The 19052-nt window shown below is 41.3% G+C and overlaps 1 protein-coding gene across 1 annotated transcript in view; it reads right to left on the bottom strand.

The window, feature by feature from the left end:
• LCLAT1 (lysocardiolipin acyltransferase 1) overlaps nt 1-18294 on the bottom strand; it is a 194307-nt gene extending 176013 nt beyond the window's left edge. The window contains exon 1 of the mRNA XM_021697361.1: nt 18218-18294. The gene's annotated coding sequence lies outside the window, so the exon portion shown is untranslated. The remainder of the gene's footprint in view (nt 1-18217) is intronic.
• Nucleotides 18295-19052: the final 758 nt, after the last annotated feature.

The following is a 19052-nucleotide window of genomic DNA, read 5'->3' as shown; positions in this document are numbered from 1 at the left end:
AATGCTACCTAGAGCAATCTACACATTCAATGCAATCCCCATCAAAATACCATCCACTTTTTTCAAAGAAATGGAACAAATAATCCTAAAATTTGTATGGAACCAGAAAAGACCCCGCATAGCCAGAGGAATGTTGAAAAAGAAAAGCAAAGCTGGTGGCATCACAATTCCAGACTTCCAGCTCTATTACAAAGCTGTCATCATCAAGACAGTATGGTACTGGCACAAAAACAGACACATAGATCAATGGAACAGAATACAGAGCCCAGAAATGGACCCTCAACTCTATGGTCAACTCATCTTTGACAAAGCAGGAAAGAATGTCCAATGGAAAAAAGACAGTCTCTTCAACAAATGGTGTTGGGAAAATTGGACAGCCACATGCAGAAGAATGAAACTGGACCATTTCCTTACACCACACACAAAAATAGACTCCAAATGGTTGAAAGACCTCAATGTGAGACAGGAGTCCATCAAAATCCTAAAGGAGAACACAGGTAGCAACCTCTTCGACCTCAGCCGCAGCAACTTCTTCCTAGAAACATCGCCAAAGGCAAGGGAAGCAAGGGCAAAAATGAACTATTGGGACTTCATCAAGATAAAAAGCTTTTGCAAAGCAAAGGAAACAGTCAACAAAACCAAAAGACAACCAACAGAATGGGAGAAGATATTTGCAAATGACATATCAGATAAAGGGCTAGTATCCAAAATCTATAAAGGACTCATCAAACTCAACACCCAAAGAACAAATGATCCAATCAAGAAATGGGCAGAAGACATGAACAGACATTTTTCCAAAGAAGACATCCAAATGGCCAACAGACACATGAAAAAGTGTTCAATATGGCTCGGCATCAGGGAAATCCAAATCAAAACGTCAATGAGATACCACCTCACACCAGTCAGAATGGCTAAAATTAACAAGTCAGGAAACGACAGATGTTGGCAGGGATGCGGAGAAAGGGGAACCCTCCTGCATTGTTGGTGGGAATGCAAGCTGGTGCAGCCACTCTGGAAAACAGTATGGAGGTTCCTCAAAAAGTTGAAAATAGAGCTACCATATGATCCAGCAATTGCACTACTGGGTATTTACCCCAAAGATACAAAAGTAGGGATCCGAAAGGGTATGTGCACCCCGATGTTTATAGCAGCAATGTCCACAATAGCCAAACTGTGGAAAGAGCCAAGATGTCCATCAACAGATGAATGGAAAAAGAAGATGTGGTATATATATACAATGGAATATTAGGCAGCCATCAAAAGGAATGAGATCTTGCCATTTGCAACGACGTGGATGGAACTGGAGGGTATTATGCTGAGCGAAATAATTCAAACAGAGAAAGACATGTATCATTTGACCTCACTGATATGAGGTATTCTTAATCTCAGGAAACAAACTGAGGGTTGCTGGAGTGGGGGGTGGGGTGGGAGGGATGGGGTGACTGGGAGATAGACACTGGGGAGGGTATGTGCTCTGGTAAGCGCTGTGAATTGTGCAAGACTGTTGAATCTCAGATCTGTACCTCTGAAACAAATAATGCAATATATGTTAAGAAAAAAAAAAGAAGGTAGCAGGAGGGGAAGAATGAAGGGGGGGGAAATCGGAGGGGTAGACAAACCATGAGAGACGATGGACTCTGAAAAACAAACTGAGGGTTCTAGAGGGGAGGGGGGTGGGAGGATGGGTTAGCCTGGTGATGGGTATTGAGGAGGGCACGTTCTGCATGGAGCACTGGGTGTTATGCACAAACGATGAATCATGGAACACTACATCTAAAACTAATGATGTAATGTATGGGGATTAACATAACAATAAAAGAATTAAAAATAAATTAAAAAATAATAAAAAAACTTAAAATAATGCAAGGATAAAGATGAGAAGGGGGGAACATCAAAAGCATTACAAAAGAAGCAATAGAAAAAAAGGGGGCGGGGCTGGGGTCAAATTGCGTATAATGATTTAAGCCTGGACGAGTAAATAGACAGAAACAGACAGATCCAGCAGGGAACTGAGGATGGGATTGAGGATGAATTTAGTGTTAGCCAAGTTGAGACTGAAGGCAACAACCAGTGATTTCGAATGGACACAGACAGATGAACGTGTGCCTAGAGACAGAGGAAAACACGGCTGAATCAGTTTTCAGAGTTATCCACACAGATAAGATTCCCTACTCACCCTCTAAAGGAGGCCCTCACTACTCAAGGGAGGACACCTGCTAGTGGTGTCACATAACCATCTAGAGGCGCCAAATAAAAGCAAGTTACTGCACTCAGCAGAAAAGGTAGGGGCTGAACTCTAGAACATATTCCATTTAATATTTTGGACTCGAAAATGGTACTTCATTTCTAACATAAAGATTCAAAAAGAATCACATGACCAAATACCAAACAGAAATGCTGGTCTTGTTCTTTGACAGAAAAGGACCATTACCTATCAACTGGAAACTTACCATGCATCTCACAGAAGGGTTTATTTTTTTCAAAGAAAAGTTTATGGAACAACCATAGTACATTTCAACAACACAACATAAGCAGAACAACTACAATCAATTCAGAAAAGCTTTCTGTTCAGATACATGAAGCAGGATAAACACGGACACCATTACACAGACTTACTCAAAGCTTTTACAGTCCAGCTTTTAGAAAGTACATTCAATACCTAGAAACTGCCATGTTAATGGCCCAGAGTTCAAAGGATCACAATTTATTCTTCCCCACAATGTACATATTGTAGAGGCTGCTTTTACACAACAGGCTTGAGCAACGGAAACTTGAACAAGGCAAAATGGCCCACAGTGACCCCCTGGCTGAATACAGATGGGCCCATCATGGACCCACCTCAGAATATCCATAAACCCTAACTAACCGAGGGCTACTTACAACCAGATGATTACCAAAAAAGCAAAATTTCTGTTAAGTCCCCATACCTCCTCACCTTCCCTGGTTGGAAACAGCCCCCAGCCACCACCTAGTGGCAGACAGCCTCTCTGCTGTCCTGCCCACTGCTCCCTCGGGATGTATTCAGTAAACTTCTATCTCCTTTGTTCTGTCTTGGGTGAATCCTTTCACTGCCCGTGCCGCCAGCCCCCACCCAATCACTGCCCCACATGTGGGGGCCCCCATCGGATCCTGACAGACACCATACATATCATCTCATCCTCTTGTTGCCAGCATCCCAGAAGAGAGTCCCAACTGTCTTTCAGCCAGTGAGGGTGACAAATGGGAGAAGAAAGGGAAAGCAGAGTTTGGGAACAGCATACTGGGGCTAGGCAGATGGTTCATGGTGTCAAAAGGTTAAAATGGCCCTATGGAAGGGAGATATTCCAGTACTGACGAGATTAATGAACAGGCGTATTGACTCAGGAATCCGGGAGGACTGTGCTGGGTACAGTGCTAAATAAGGATGGGAATGCCAGAAGAGTGCAGTAAAAGCCCAATGTGTCCCATGTCCAAAAGCTCCAGACAGAAAGGGAGGCAGCAATGTTATAATCCTCCAGGTTCTCGGAGCTTTGGTTTTTCCCACATAGCAACACCCACAGCCAGAATATGGGCAGTGAGGGCGAAATCTAAGCCTAGATCCCAACCTCCAGAAGGAATGGGGTAAGAGGCAGCTCCCCTCCCCACACTCCATAACACTGGGTATATTCAAGTTCCAAAGATAGCTAGACCTTCCTAAATAAAGCAAGCAGGCATGACACACTCTCCCCACTTCTTGGATTCTGAGTCAAAAACCAAACTACAAGGACCATTTTATTTTGCATAAAACTTTAAAATATGTTTGCATTAGGCAGACTGTTACTTTTGTTTATAGTAGTACTTAATTCCATTATAATGTGTAAACCAATTATAACTATAGTTATCTACCTATGTATAAACTCCTTGTTCACAAGCTAGGCAATTTGCATTGAGGCTTATTTTCATTATCCTAAGCTAAGAGTAGCTGAGGATGCCCTTGGCTTGAACTATCCCCCAACTTGCTCCAATTACATAACCTACAGAAAACCAAGGTCTTCCCCCACACCACTGTTAATTTCTGAGGGGCTTAAATTCTCTTAGTCTCTGAAGATCCCCTCTTTTAACTCAACCAATTCACCAAGTCTACCCTGTTCCCAACATCTGAAACCCCAAAACCCAAAAAATTCTCAAGTAAAACATTTGTAAACACTGAGGGTCAGAGGGAACGGTCAATTTAAATAAGAGATAGCCCTGAGCCATCTGAAAGCTCTTCTCTCTTCTTCAAACATCTGGTGTCCCTACTCACCCAAAAATTACCTTTGAAACTCCAAATAGTTATCCCTAGGTCAAGCAAAATTCAGCCCTTTCCAGCTCTAGTCCCAGGCGAGCATGCCCACATCCATCAAGGTGCTAAGCTCTAAATTTAGCCTTCCATCTATCAGGATCCATCCTCCACATTTTTTTAAGACAAAAGGATAATATTTCTGTTACCTTGTTAAGCCACATTTCCAGCCCTAATGCTTCTTCCTAGTACAAAGGAAGGCAGAACAGGGTCTTCTCAATGTTTACTGAATTGAATTACCAGGCCACTGTTCTAATTGCTCACCAGATCAAACTGTACATTTCCCTTTCTCAGAGCAGCAAGGTCACTTGCATGTTAAAAGTATCCTCACCTCCAAAAGCAACTATTTCCAGTTGCTTTGTTGCGTTCTTTCCAATTATTGCCAGTGAAATCTATGACCTAACAACCAAGTAAAAAGTCCCCTCATTTTTTGTTACAAATTAAGAAATTAAGTCTCAGGGGCGCCCAGGTGGCACAGTCAGGCATCCAACTCTTGGTTTCAGCTCAGGTCATGATCTGGGGGTCCTGGGATCAAGCCCTATATTGGGCTCTGCTCTAGGTGCAGGGTCTGTTTGGGATTCTTTCTCCCTCCCTCTCTGCTTTTCCCCTTGCTTATGCACGAGCGCACGCGCACTCTCTCTCTCTCCCTCTCAAGTAAATAGTTTTTTTTAAAAAAGAAATTAAGTCCAAGGGAAGTAAAAATAGTTGTCCACAGCCTTCTAACAACAAAAAGCAGAGTTCTGAAGATGTGGGAGGTACTGCGAGAAGTGTGTTACTTGCAACATCTCTTTTAACCCTCACACCTCCCAACCATAGCAAAAAAACAGCACCATGACCCCTCTTTACAGTGGGTAGACAGGTTAAAAAATAAAATCCCCTGCTCCAAGTCACCATGACAGTAAGTGCTACCATGGGATTCAAGCCCAGCAGGCTAAATTCAGAGTTCAAGCTGTTAATGGATAATTTAAACAAACAAAAACATAACACTGTGTCTTCTATACAAATATAAAATGAACACCTATGATTTTATTTAACTCATTAATTAAGAACAAATAAGATGTTTCATTTTGGTTCAAAAGCAACTCCAAAGAGCACAAACATACAGGCAATCAGAAATAGTGAAAAAATTTTGCTTCACAGATCCAAAACTGCTTCTTCCAGAAAAGAGGAAGAGAAATCAATTATATCACCAATCAAAAAAAGTTAATTTGCATGTCTAAGGACAAGAATAATAACTTGCATTGCTGTCAATTATTCACAATTCTCGAAGTTGTAAAAAATAAATGAAAAAACAATAAAAGCTACAGACCACATAGATTAGATCTACGGGAAAAGTGCTCTAGATATCACCTAATTTCCAAAGAAGACCCCCAGTAATCCTTTTGGTTAGTCAAAGACTTTCGAAGATTTTTCTTACATAGCTCTTAACCACTATGCATAATGCCTATCTCTCCTTTTAGAAGAGAATACACAGCTTCAAGATCTCTTGACAGCCTCTAGAAAAACTGAGGCTTCTCCAGAAAACTAATTTTTCACAAAAATATATTTTTCTCTTTCACATACTAAGCCAGAAATTTAGATTCACTATGAAATTATAAATTTATATATATATATTTGTATATATAAATACAGAAATAATTCACTGTATTGTCAAGCTTCTTAAAAGATCTAGAGGGACGCCTGGGTGGCTCAGTCAGTTAAGCATCTGCCTTCGGGTCTGGTCGTGATCCCAGGGTCCTGGGACCCAGTCCAAAGTCCTGCTCCCCGCTCAGCAGGGAGTCTGCTTCTCCCTCCCCCACTCCCCCTGCTTGTGTGCGCGCGCTCCCGCACTCTCTCTCTCTGACAAATAAACAAAAATCTTTAAAAAAAAGATCTAGAACTAATGGGGGTTTGGTTTTACTGAACAATGACACAAAATTTTTCTCCCACGGAGAAATAAAAGACCAAGTTAAACTGTCACTTCCAAATAACTGACCTAAAATTAACTTAAGTATCTTACTGGCCAATTAATGTATCTTAATTTCCACCCTATATTTTCTTCCATAAAAAAACCAATCCCAGTCCAACTTCTACCTCTAGTAAAATCAATTAGATGTACTACCCCTACTATTCCAGCTAAGTGCAACTAAAAATCCTGGACATCATATAGAAGACAAACAGAAGAAAACTCTGAAGGTGGAGAGAAGAAGGCAAGCCAGTTGGGGACCTGGAACGCATGGAACAACAGCGTGCTGAGTCCCCTCGGTTTTCCTTTTGCCTCATATGGATGTGGAGATGAAGAAGCCGGTTATCCAGAAATGCCAAAGGGGGTTAGACAAAAAAGTCTCTGCTCTTTCAAAGGACGAAGAGCAGCACAGCAAAACAGAAAACTTTTAGACAATAACTACTGCACTCCAGCCAAAAATCATGGACAAAACTGTGGATCATCCCAGCACAGGGCAGGTAGGGAGCCTAAACTTTCACTCTCACCAGGCTGTAATGTCAGGTCTCAACATGACTGTCCTTCCCTTACCCAACCCCTGACCCCTGCAGGGATGGTATCAAAGGCTGGACTTTCTTCCCTGCCAGGTGGGTTTAAAGACTCCCTTCCCCAGCCACACAGTGTCTGTGGAGGGCATCTAGAGAGCGTGGACGTATATTCCCATGACAGTTACAAGGCACTCCTTCCCATCCCCTTGGGGGTGGTATGAGGCAAGGCCTGGTAGAGAAGCAGGACTTTCACCACCCTTCCAGGTAGGAAGGCCATCCCCTCCCAGCAGTGTCTGCAGAGGCCGATGGGAGGGGTGGGGGGAGGAGGAAAGATAGTTAAGGATGCAGAGTAGTATTCAGGGGAGGCCTAGAAGGGAGCTGAAATGCCCACCTCTGTCAGCAGCAATGAGGAGTCCCACTTTGTGTGTCAATGAACAGATTCCTGGAAAGCATACAATTCACCCAAAATGAAATAGATCATTTGAATAGCCCTGTAACTATTAAGGAAATTGAACTCATAATTAAAAACCTCCAGAAAAAGAAATCTCCTGGCCCAGATTATTTCATCAGAGAATTATAAAAAATTTTTAAAGAGGAATTAACACAATCACTTCCAGAAAACACAAGAATAGGGAGTATTTTCCAATTCCATTTACGAAGCTAGTTATTACCTTGATACAAAAACCAGAAAAAGTACAAAAAAATGAAACTACAGACCAATACATGAATATAGACACGAAAATCCTTAACAATGTATTAGCAAATAGAATTCAGCAGTACACAAAAAGTTGAATTTAATCAGAGATGCATGGTTAGTTCAATATTCAAGAATCAATCTAATCCACAATACTAACAAACTGAAAAAAAAAAAAAAATCCACATGGCCATACTAACCTATACCAAAAAATCAACTGATAAAATTCAATACCTATTCATGAGAGAAACTCTCAGAAAAAAAATGGAATAAAGGAGAACTTCCTCAACTGGGTATTGAGCATCTACAAAAAACCTACAGTAAACATTACTACACTTAATGACAGAAGACAAACTGCATAATCCCTATTACTGGGAACAAGGCAGGGATGTCCACTCTCACCACTCTAATTCACCATAGTACTGGAAGTCCTAGTCAATGCAAGGAAGCAGGAAAAGGAAACAAAGGCCACACATAAGGAAGAAATAAAATTGTCCCTATTTGCAGACGACATGATGGTTTCCACAGAAAATCCCAAGAAAGCTACTTTAAAAACCTCCCAGAACTAATAAATGAGTTCAGCAAAGTTGAAGACACAAGATAAACATTTTAAAAAGCAACTCCATTTCAAGTGAAAAGGCAACCTACCCAAAAACAAATTTTTGTAATTTATCATATATATATATATATATATATATGGGGCTTGGATCTAAAATATTAAAGAACTTCTACTACTCAGTAGTGAAAAGGCAAACCAATTTAAGAAATGGGCAAAGGATCTGAACAGACATTTCTCCAAGGAAAATATACAAAATGACTAATAAGCACATGAAAAGATAATCATTTGCCATCAGGCACATGCAAATCAAAACCACAATGAGCCATCACCTCACACCCACTAGGATGTTATAATATAACTTCCCTAGAATGTCCCTATAATCAAAAGACAGATAATAATAAGTGTTGGTGAGGCTGTAGAGAAATGGGAACACTCACATACTGCTGATGGGATTGTAAAATGGTACAGCCTGGAAAAGAGTCTAGCAGATCCTCAAAAGAATAAAATAAGATGAAAATAGAGAGGGAGGCAAACCCTAAGAGACTCTTAACTATAGGGAACAAACCCAGGGTTGCAGGAGGGTGGGTGGGGGAAATGGGGTAACTGGGTTATGGGCATAAAGGAGGGCACTTGCAGTAAGGAGCACTGGGTGTTATATGCAACTGATGAATCACTAAATTCTACCCCTGAAATTAATAACACACTATATGTTAACTAAATTGAAATTAAATAAATTTTTTTAAAAAGATTAAACATGTTTACCACATGACCCAGAAATTTAACTCCTAAGTATATAGCAAAGAAAAATTAAAACATATATCTACACAAAAACTTGTACTTGAACGATCATAGCATTATTCGTAACAGCTAAGAAGTGTTCATCAACTGATCAATGGATAGATAAAATGGGGCCTATTAGCCTATCCATACAATGGAATACCTCATGATTCAGCCCTAAGGAATGACACACTGATACATGCTACAACATGGATGAACCCTGAAAACATGTTGAATTAAAGAAGCCAATCACAAAAGACCACATACTGTATGATTCCACTTATAAGAAATGTCCAGAATAGGCAAATATATAAAGACAGAAAGTAGATTAGAACTTGTCTAGTGCCAAGGTTGGGGGAAAGGGGAGTGTCACTCCTAATGAACAGAGGGCTTCTTTTTGAGGTGATGAAAATGTTCTAAAATTAATTGTGGTTATGGTTCTACAACTTAATGAACATATCAAAAATCACTACCAAATCCACGGCTGAATTCTTTGTAGAAATTGACAAGCTGATTCTAAAATTCATATGGATTTGCTGGGGAACCTAGAATAGTCAACACAAACTTGAAAAAGAAGAACAAAGCAGGAGGACTCATACTTCCTGATTTCAAAACTTAACCACAAAGCAACTGTAATTAAGACAGTGTGGCACTAGCATAAAGACAGACACATAGATCAAATCAATGGAATTGGGAGTTCAGAAATAAACTCATTTGTCTATATAACCACAATATGACCCAGCAACTGCACTCCTGAGCATTTATCCCAGTGAAATGAAAACTTAAGTTCACACAAAAACCTGTACTCAAAATGTTCTTAACAGCTTTATTTAAACAGCCAAACACTAGAAATCACCTAACATGTCCTTCAAAGGATACATCCACACCAAATACTAAGGATCATGAGGAATACCAAGCAAGAAAAAAGAACAAACTATTGATACTTGCAACAACCTGAATGAACCTCTAGGGAATTATACGAAGTGGAAAAAGACAATCCCCAAAGGTTACACACTGTATAATTCCACTTACGTAACATTCTCACAATGGCAAAATTCTAGAAATGGAGAACACATTAGTGGTTGTCAGAGAAGGGGGTGTGTGGCTATCAAAGGACCACGTAAGGAAGGAACCCATATGGGGAAACTGTTCTGAATCCTGGCTGTATCAATGTCAATATTCTGGTTGTAATACTGTACTAGTTTTGCAAGATGTTACCATTGGGGAAAACTGAGTAAAAGGTACATGGGTTCCTTTTGTACTGTTTCTTACAACTTCAAGTAGCTCTACAATTACCTCAAAATAAACAGTCTTAAAAAAAAGGCGGAGGAAGATCTGACCACAGACAGAAGAGGAAAAGGCAATGTGGCCACAGACACAAGGACTGGAGTGATGTGGCCACACCAAGAAATGAAGGCAGTCACCCAGAAGCTAGAAGAGCAAGGAACATATTCTCCCCTGGAGCCTCTGGAAGCGGCACAGTCCTCCCACACATTGACCTCAGCCACTGATTCTGATCTCAGACCTCTGGCCTCCAGAACTGTGAAAATACACATTGCTGCTGTATTAAGCCACCAAGTTTGTGGTCATTGTTACAGCAGCCACAAGAAACATATAAATACCCATCTCCTAGGAATATAAAGAATTAACAAATATGTATGGAAAAGACCCTTGAGAAGTCTGAATTGCAATTGCAAAAGAAAACCAGATACAAATATTTTAGAGTTCTTAATTCAAAATAAGAATATTAACACCCCTAATTTTGAGAGGTAAAGAAATCTGAAATAAAAAGAGAAATAAATATAGCTTTGGGAACAATTATGTCCAATGTAGACTGAGTTCCCTGAAGATTAGCCCACTCAATACACAAGAACTATTTATAACAGTACCTCTAGGAAAGATTCAATCTTGATTAACTCTAACTTCTAAGGTATTTCTTCTCAGAAGGAAAGAGAAGGTAAATTGAGCTGGTTTCATTACAACTATAAATAAACTAAGCAAAATAAGGTTACTCTAGCACCCCCTAGACTACTCTAGATTATTTCAGTCCTGCTTCTACACTTCTCTTCCATTCTCACAGAAAACAAAGCAAACATAATTCTCCCTTTAATTTAATCAGTTGGCCCTAATTAACAGCCATGCTGAAAATACAAGCTTAAATTTATAGTTATTCACATTAAAAGTATGTTACTCCAGTAATTCACAAACTCTCCAGTTTGAATACTACATCATAAAATATCATTATGTGTATGTTTATAACACAAACAATAAAAACCAGTAATACATTTTACCGAATTTCAGAATGATATAATGACACATGCAGGAGTATTAAGAGTGCCAAAACAATCGCAACACAGGAAAGGCGAAAAGGGCAAAAGCCTGTCTCGTTTAAAACTCCTACATCATAGGGGCGCCTGGGTGGCTCAGTTGGTTGAGCGACTGCCTTCAGCTCAGGTCATGATCCTGGAGTCCCGGGATCGAGTCCCGCATCGGGCTCCCTGCTCGGCAGGGAGTCTGCTTCTCCCTCTGACCCTCCTCCCTCTCATGCTCTCTGTCTCTCATTCTCTCTCTCTCTCTCAAATAAATAAATAATTAAAAAAAAAAAAAAAAAAAAAAACTCCTACATCATAGGGGCACCTGGTGGCTCAGTCAAGTTAAGTGCCTGACTCTTGATTTTGGCTCAGGTCATGTCAGGGTCATAAGATTGAACCCCACATGGGGCTCCTCAATGGGCATGGAGCCCGCCGAAGATTCTCTCTCTCCCTCTGCCCCTCCCACCCCTTCTTCCCCTCTCTAAAAAAGAAAAAACTCCCACATTATAGAGAGAATCACCCTAAGCAGCTACAGTAAATTATGTTCAACACGGATATTCAGAAACTTTGAGCATAACTTGTAATACAAAGCATACTCTTATTCAAATAATAATCTCTTACACTTAAAGCCACATAAGTAGAGTGGCTTTAAGTTTTTTAAGTTTAAATTTTTTATTATTTTAAATTTAAAATGAATTAAAACAGGCATTACAGCAGACTCTGGAACTAGACTGCTTAAGTTCAAACCCATTGTTACTTAATCTTTCTGGGCCTCAGTTTCCTCAAAGGTAAAATGAAGATTGTAATAGTATTTACCTCATAGGAGAATTAAAGGAATTTGCAAACTTAACACACTTGGAACTTAACCCAGTATGTAGTAAGCACTCAACAAATATTAACTGTTACTATTACTATTAATAGCTACTAGAAGAGACTGTCACCATGACTGCCTATGCACCTCATGTTTCAGAGCTGTCATGCTCACCTTTCATCATAGAAAACCTAGAGATGACAAGAGGTGACAGAATCTCAGTGATCTTTGTACAGAAGACCCTGATTTATCCCCCCTCTAGATAGTAAACTCAAGGACAGGAATCATGCCTTATTCAACTCTGTCCCCCTCACCAAGTTCATGGTAAGTGTCCAAAAATGTTCAGGGTAAGTAAATAAAATTTTGGTGTTCAAGCCGCTCCTAGTTACTATCATTTTCCTCTGTAAGCCCACACAGGCAATTTTTTATTTAAAGGCTACACAGTAAAAAGAAAACACAATTCTAAGAAAATATCTGTATTAAAACAACAACAGGACGGCAGAAATAAGAGCCACAGACAAAGCTGGCTTCCCCAAGGTACCTAAACATTCCTGTGGGGAAAGAGTTGCTGTCTGAGTTAAAAACACCCTTTTCGCTCCACACTCCGGGTCACACAGAACCCTACGAATGGCTGCCACCACTCACTTCTCCTCCTCCTCATTCTTTTATTCCTAACTTCCGTAGTCATTTGCTTTGTGACACCTGTAGATAGCAGCTCACCAACACTCAAAATTCCTGCTTCATGCATTCTCCCAAGGGGATTAACTATACACTTAAAACATAAGGTGGAAGTGAGCTCTTATTTGAATTGGAAAACTATGGGTAGCATAAGTCTTCCCTTTACTGTCCCCAGAGCAACAATCTACTTCCTGTGAGGAAGTGAACAATTTCAGTTTTCAGAAACCTCAACTGTGAAAGACTGCCGATAAAGTGGTTAATCACCCCTGGTCAGCTTTCACTGATGGTGCCCCTCAGACAGCCTTTTCATTTGCCTCTGGGGTTATCACAGTAGGATCCTCATGTTCCCACTGCCAGATAGAGAGGACTGGGTAAAGGTGCAATGAACACTTTCTGTCAAATCAGTTCACCAAGGCCTTTTGTGAGCTTACCCCACAGCTACAGGGAACTCACCACGGGCTTTCCTCAGCTCCACTGTTAAATCCAAAACCCTGCAGCCAAAGGGATCACAGTAGTCCTCCTAATCCAAGAGCAATTAGCACAGAATAGAAAAAACCACACAGTGATTTCTCTTAAACAGGGACATTACACAATGATGAAAAAGAGACTGGGTTAGAATTTCTCCCCCCAAAATGAAACACAATATAAATCAATTTATTTTCATTATGTATCTGATACTAACCAAAATTTAGGTTACACTTGCAACTGTGCACCAATTCTCAGGACAAGGAATTAACAAAGAATCGGGACATAACTTTACGGCCAAACTGTAAAACAGCAATAATATGAGAACCTTGATTTCACATTTGCCTTCTGCAAGACAATTATAACAAAAGAAAAATTCTAGGTTTCATCATTTATTCCTCTGAAGCCTCTCATGCTCTTTTTTAAATTCTTATAAAGCATCTCTTTCATCATCATTCCTGCTGGGTTTCCTCAACAAAAGTTAATTGGTCTAACATCGCCAAATTCTCACTAGCACCCCTTTAAAGTATAACAAAGGTGCATAAATATTAGGTGTGCAACTTGAATTTTTACATATACATACACCCAAATAACCACCGCCCAACTCAACATACGGGACATTTCCAACACTCCAGAAGGTTCCCGAACGCACCACCATTCTGACTTCTATCACCACGAAATAGTTGTACCCTATTTTTGGACTTCATTTAAATGGAATCATATGGTATGCAATCTTTTGTCTGGCTCATTATGTCTACGAAACCCATCCATGTGGATATATCAGCAGTTCATTCTTTAACTGCTTTTGTAATGTTTCCTTTTATAAATATACCACAATTTACTCATCCATTCTGCTGCTAATGTACCTCAGGTTTTATCTAAATTTTAGTTATTATGAATAAAGGTTATATGAACATTCTTTTACCTTTTTTTTTTTTTTGGTAGACATATACATCCCTTCCCCTCAGGTATATATCTAGGAATGGAATTGATGGATTATGGGTAAGATTAGACACAGCCAGTTTTCCAAAATGGTTGTACATTCCCACCAACATATATGAGATTCAGTTGTTCCACAATATTGGCATTAGCAATCTTTTTAATTTTAGCCATTCTGGAAGGTGTGTAGTAGTAGCTCACTGTTTTAATTTCCATTTCTCCATTGGGAGTCTCCATTTGGGACTAAAAATGTTGAACACCTTTTTATATGCGTACAGACCATTCAGAGATCCTCTAGTAGAAAGTGTCCAGAACTTCTGTACATATTTTAAATTGTTTTTCTTATTAATTTTATACAAACATACACACATATATTCTGGGTAGGAGTCCTTGGTCAGATATATGAATTGCAAATTTCTTCTTCTAGTCTGTATTCTGCCATTCATTTTCTTAATGGTATCTTTAGATGGGGAGACGTTCTCAATTTTAATGAAGACTGACATCAAATTTATCAATCACTGTTACAGTCATTGCTTTCAGAGTCCTTTTTAAGAAATTTACTCTAGTAGTACTAGAGTACTAGTTCTTTGACTTGTGCTTATGGTTTGAACAGTTCTCAACCTTGCTCTGAACACATGAAATCCTGCATCTTTGCAAGGTTTCCAGTTTCACCTTGCAATTTAGAATGGGTTCATTCATGTTATGTTGTCAGATGCTAGACAACTCTAGTGTTCTGAATGTTTGAGTGGAGATCAGTTTTACAACTAGAGAATTCATTTGATTACTTCCATACTATAATGGACTTCCGTACAAGTATGTTAAAAACCTAATGTAAAAACAAATGAAAAAATTCTCTAATAGCTGTCATTCTAGCATTCTACCCCAACATACATTAGATGATTCTTCCCACTCCTTTTGAGCGGCTTTGCTCCAGTGGAGCCACCTTTTCACTAGACCCTGCTGACTTGTACAATATAATTGAGTTTTCTGTAGTCTTTGAAACCAGAAGCCTACAGGAAGGTATAAGCCTGGTTCTATTAAATCTTATTGACCCAACAACCTCAAAGGGTTTACAATTCTCCCGAAACCCAGTAACAAAGAACTTTCTACTCTATCCTTTTCTTAAATTAACAATATCTCCAATCTGCAACCATATTGTTCCCAAAAAACAAAACAAAAAAACCACGTGATTCTTTACTTGCTTACCAAGTGTTCCCCTCTCCCACCCTATTATTCTTCACACTTAATCAATCTTCCATTCTCCTTTCAAAATGTGTGTGGTGGACTCTGAACTCTGCTCTGCTAGTGAATGCCCTGGTTCACTCTCTCACCACCTCTTGTTTGGAGTATGGACACTGTCCTTAACTAGTCTCCTTACATTCTTTCACCCTGTCACTAGTCATCTCTCTCCAGAACATAAAGTTGATTGTATTACTCATTTGATTAAGATCTTTCTACAGGTCCCACTGCCCACAAGATAAAGTCACTCTCTCAGCTGAGAATTCAATCTTTCCCGTATTCTCTCTCAGCAACTTCTGCAAAACTCTGGTCTGATCCCTGGACACCCATGCAGTCTCACTCGTCCTCTCTACTGCTAACTTCTTTGGCTGGAAGCACTTTCTCCTTTACCCTGCAGTCAGCTCCCTTCCTATCTTGGGTAGGGCCACCCCAACAAAAGCAACTGTTCCCTTGTATGTGTTCCCACAGCTCTCTGTACCCACCACAACTATATCTGAAGCCTTCTCGGACTGCATTAGTTATTTACTTGTTTGTCTCATTCACTGGTCTACAAACTTCCTGACCTGGGACTTCTCCCTGGATTTCCTGGAGGATAAGGTCAGGAATTAATCTTTACACACCAAAGACTTGGCAGGGCAATTCCAAAAAGGCTCAAAGAAAGAATGAGGGGCGCCTGGGTGGCTCAGTCCGTTAGGCGGCTGCCTTCGGCTCAGGTCATGATCCCAGGGTCCTGGGATCGAGCTCCATGTCAGGAGCCTGCTTCTCCCTCTCCCTCTGCCTGCCTCTCTGCCTACTTGTGCTCTCTCTCTCTCTCTTGTCAAATAAATAAATAAAATCTTTAAAAAAAAAAAAAGGCATTAAAAAAAGAAAGAATTAATGTCCTAGCCACTTTTATTCATATCCTTTTTTTCTACAGAGACTTGAATACTTTATACAAATACATCAAAGTAATGAACCTAAGTTTGCTTTCAAGTCACCCAGCAAGTTATTTTTTTGAGTTTAATAAAAACTAAAATCTTCCTTAATTATTGATTTGTGTGTCCTGTTAGAAAATCAACTGTTTTGAAATAATTTTTAAAATAAAGGGCATTAAAAGTAAAATGAATAAAAGTAACTGTAGTCATCACCATATAAATCACTACTGGATGCCAACGGAATGAAACATGGTTATTACTTACGCAATACAACCAAAGGATCACAAACAAAATACTTCATTGAAAAATGTGTTCCTATATATCCCCCTTAACACATAACAAATCTGTATGATATAGGAAGATGGTATGCACGGTAGTTAAGACCACAGTTGTTTGATTTGGTGCCTCAGTTTCCTCATCAGTAAAACAAAGATGAGAAAGTACTCACTTCACCAAGTTGCTAGGTGACTAAGTCAGCACACACAACGTCGGCTGAGTAACCGTATAGTAAGAAATGTCAACTGTTAACCCTGTATTTTTCACCTTTGTAAGCCCTTTCATATATACTGTCTTGGTTTTTTTTTCTCACAAAAGTACAATGAGATTGTTTGGATAAGAATTGCTTTGCCCATTTCAGAGGTAAGATACTGACAAAGAGGTTATATGATTTCCCTAACATATTTTAAGCGGCTGAGTAGAAACTAGAAACCCCACCTACCCCAGCCCCTGGCCAAACTGACCAAATCTCCAGGTAGCAGTCTGGAAGAAAGTCTTTTGGGTTTCCCCCCCATTATTTCCTCTTGGTGGTGAGCAGCCAGCCTAAACACCTGGTGAGGGCAGATGAACTAACCCATTTGCAAATCGGATTAAAAGGTAGGAGATGGCTCACTTTCACAATGCCTGACACACAGTGAGCACTCCAAAGACAGGAACCACTGATGACTGAAACACAAAGGGCTACTGTGCTTTCTCAATGACAGAACAAGGCACTCCACAAAATCAAGCCTGCTATCAAATAAAAAGTCACTTGATATTATGCTTATCCGTCACATCAAAGTACAATGTGGCAACAAACATTTTTAAAAAATAACTTTCATAAAATAATTTTTACTCTCAAAAATCAACAGTTTTGCAAAAAGAACTATCATTAAGACACTCTGAAAACTAATTATATTTTATGACATATGTTTGCCCAAATAAGCAACATGAATAGACAATATTTCATCTCTGACAGGCCTTCACCATACTTTTCATTACTTCCCTAGACTTAAACGGAATCCCAAGCCTCAGCCTTATCTACAGCCACGTGCACACGAATACAATTAATGAGCTTCGAAGGCAGAGACAATATTCCAGGGAACCCACCTGAAGCAGGTTAAGTACAAGGAAGGAAAACGTCTCTAAGGCACTCAAATGCGCTTTTTATTTTTTGTCTTCAGCGAGCAGGTAGAAGCTAAGACACACCTTAACGATCAGACCTGACATCAGCTTCCGGCTGGGGACTACCTTTCCTTCCGTGGCACTGCCACTCTGGCACCTGTGGGCAGGCATCTGGAGCCTGAAGGATACACAGATTAGGGCTCGAGAGCCCAAGTCCAAGCCTCGCACGTGGCAAACACTTGGGGATGTTTTGCACATTAACAGAGGCAGAAACAGAACTATGTTGGGGGCGAGGCAGCTCCCGGACCCGTCCAGGTCTGGAGAAGGAAGGTCTTGATACTAATCTATACCACCGACGGGGCACCTGGCCCGCCAAACCCCGCAACAGCCTCGCCCTCTCCCCACTCGCCGAGCCGGCCCGCGCGGCCTCGCAGCCCCCAACGCCTTCGCCTGCCTCTGCGAATCGCTTCCCCGCGCCTCCCCTCACCTGAGCCGGCGACGCCGCCACCTGCGTCGGGCCTCCAATTCCTGGTCAAGTGACCGTTACCGGGGCCAGGGGAGGCCCGTGGCTCTGGGGGAAGAGTCCGTGGGGCTGTTCCCCCTCCACCAACTCGGGGATCCCCCGGCCGCCGCCGCCATTTTACGGCGCTAAACCCCCCACTTGACAGTTCCCGGCCTCCCACCTGTGACCAGCAGAGGACGTCGCGCGTCGCCGTGGGGGTCGCGTGGACGAACTGGAGAATCCGTGGGGGGCACAATCTCCGAGCAAAACCCGCCGCTAATTCATCCCGAAGCGGGAGGCGTCCGGCCCGTCGCCCTAGTAATGCGTCCCGGCAGGCTCCATCCTGATTGGCTGCGAGCTCCGTGACGCGACGGCGTCCCCGGCTGCGTGGGAAGCCCGGGTCCCTGGCGCCCCGCCCCAGCCGGGGGCACCCCCAGCGCCCGTGGTCGAGGGCTCCCTTAAAGGGGCCGCGCTCAGTTCCCCGTCTGGCCTCGTGGGGAGCGGGGCGGTGTAGGGGAGAGAAACAATAGCAATAAGAAACCGAGGAGGGCATTATCCCAGGGAACCTAATCGTCCAGCCGACCCTTCTCAGAGTGGAAAACAGAAATCTGGGGAATTTAATTTATAAGCCTAACTTACAGCCCGAGGTCCCCGGGCAAATCAGTAGTAGAACCAGTTGTAGAACTCAGGTTCCTGATGCGCATACCAGGTTCTCCCTAGCAGGCACAGTATTTCCCCACCCCTAGAGAAAATTCCCCTCCTCTGAGTACCCCCATCCCTTACATCACACCCGTTGTGCGAAGTGTTCATTGGTGTAGGAAAGACCTTAGGGTTCGAAGCCGACCGCCAAGAAAGAATTCTTGATATGTCTTTGGTACAAAAAGGTGATTTTATTAAAACATGGGGACAGGACCTGGGCAGAAAGAGCTACAATGGGGTCATGAGGGGTGGTGACTATATACCTACAAGGTGTGTGTGTGTGGGGGGGGGTGGTTTGTAAAGATAGGGTAAATCTC

The sequence above is a fragment of the Neomonachus schauinslandi genome, chromosome 10 (genome assembly GCF_002201575.2).
Source record: "Neomonachus schauinslandi chromosome 10, ASM220157v2, whole genome shotgun sequence".
Taxonomy (NCBI): domain Eukaryota; kingdom Metazoa; phylum Chordata; class Mammalia; order Carnivora; family Phocidae; genus Neomonachus; species Neomonachus schauinslandi.
The sequence above is the reverse complement of the archived record's forward strand: the minus strand, read 5'-3'. Positions and strand labels throughout refer to the sequence as shown.